We start from the raw sequence: 1,388 nt of genomic DNA, 5'->3' as shown, positions 1-1,388 counted from the left end.
GTCTAGAGGAGCCAGTTGAGATGGATCGGGCATCTGGTTAAGATGCCTCCTGGACGCCTCCCTGGTGAGGTGTTCGGGGCACGTCCCACCGGGAAGAGGCCCCCTGGGGAAGCCCAGAACACGCTGGAGAGACTATGTTTCTCGGCTGGCCTGGGAACGCCTTGGGGTTCCTCTTGAGGGGCTAGAAGAAGTGGCTGGGGAGAGGGAAGTCTGGGCCTCCCTTCTTAGGCTGCTGCCCCCGCGACCCGACCCCGGATAAGCGGAGGAAGATGGATGGATGGATGGAGAACTTAACTTCAGATCGAGATCATCTGGACAGCAACAACACCCAGTTAATCCAAACAGGAAGTGAACAGGCCCAAAGAGGAAGTTGTGGTGAATTTATTCCATGTGCAGAAATAACTGTTTGACCATGATTAGAGCTCGAATCACTCTTTCATCTATTGTTCTAACACACAGCTAGCAGAGCGTGTGTTCATAAACAGTATATAACAGCTGAAATAATTACTGATCAAATAATATATTTACCACCCCTACCGGGGAGGGCAATAAACATCTTAAAGTATCAGAATAACAGTTATTCACTTTCAGTGCAGAGTTTTCTGCACTGAAAGTAAGATTCATTTTGCAGACCCCACTCAGTTTTCTATTTGTTAAAAAAGTGAAAAAATATCCAATAAATTTTGTTGCACTTCATGATGTTCTTGATTTTTCACAAACAATAAAAATTTTATATATTTATGTCTGAATCCTAAAATGCAGTAAAAGTTTAAAAAGGTTCATGAGGCTGAATATTTTTGCAAGGCACTGTATATTTGTATGTGAGTTTGCTTCTGTTTTAGAGTAAAACAGGTGCTATTGTTGCTGTTTGTAAGACGTATCATGTTCTCTTCCTGTTTTGATGGCTGAGCTGCATTGTTGTTAGGCTATCTCTGTCTGAAAATATTCTTTTTCTGTGACATCTCTGTATCTCAGTAACTCTAACTGACCAGAACTACTATAAAACTTAGCGCCTTCTGCTGCACTTTTCTACTGAGCACTTGTCAGTTTCACACGGTTTTATTTCTGATAGTAACGAGTAGCCAGCCTAGGCTAGCGCTAGCTTAGCACTGCTATGGCTTATCTCTGTCCAGGGGCGGATCTAGAAAAATATTTATGGGGTGGCGAGAGGGGGGCAGGAATTTTTGAGGGGTGGCAACATATGGCATTTGTTTACACTGAATTTAATCACAGTTATCACAGTTTGGTGAGAAAAGTATATACAGTAAGTGTTTCATGTGAAACATTTATTAGAAATACATCGTACAATGTGATCTCACTTGATAGGAGATAGAAGAATGATAACACTACTTCTAGTGCGGCATTACTGTATCACAGGAAAGGTACAG

Source organism: Cyprinodon variegatus, unplaced genomic scaffold (genome assembly GCF_000732505.1).
Source record: "Cyprinodon variegatus isolate N-32 unplaced genomic scaffold, C_variegatus-1.0 Scaffold1184, whole genome shotgun sequence".
NCBI classification, from domain to species: domain Eukaryota; kingdom Metazoa; phylum Chordata; class Actinopteri; order Cyprinodontiformes; family Cyprinodontidae; genus Cyprinodon; species Cyprinodon variegatus.
Note: the sequence above shows the minus strand (reverse complement) of the source record.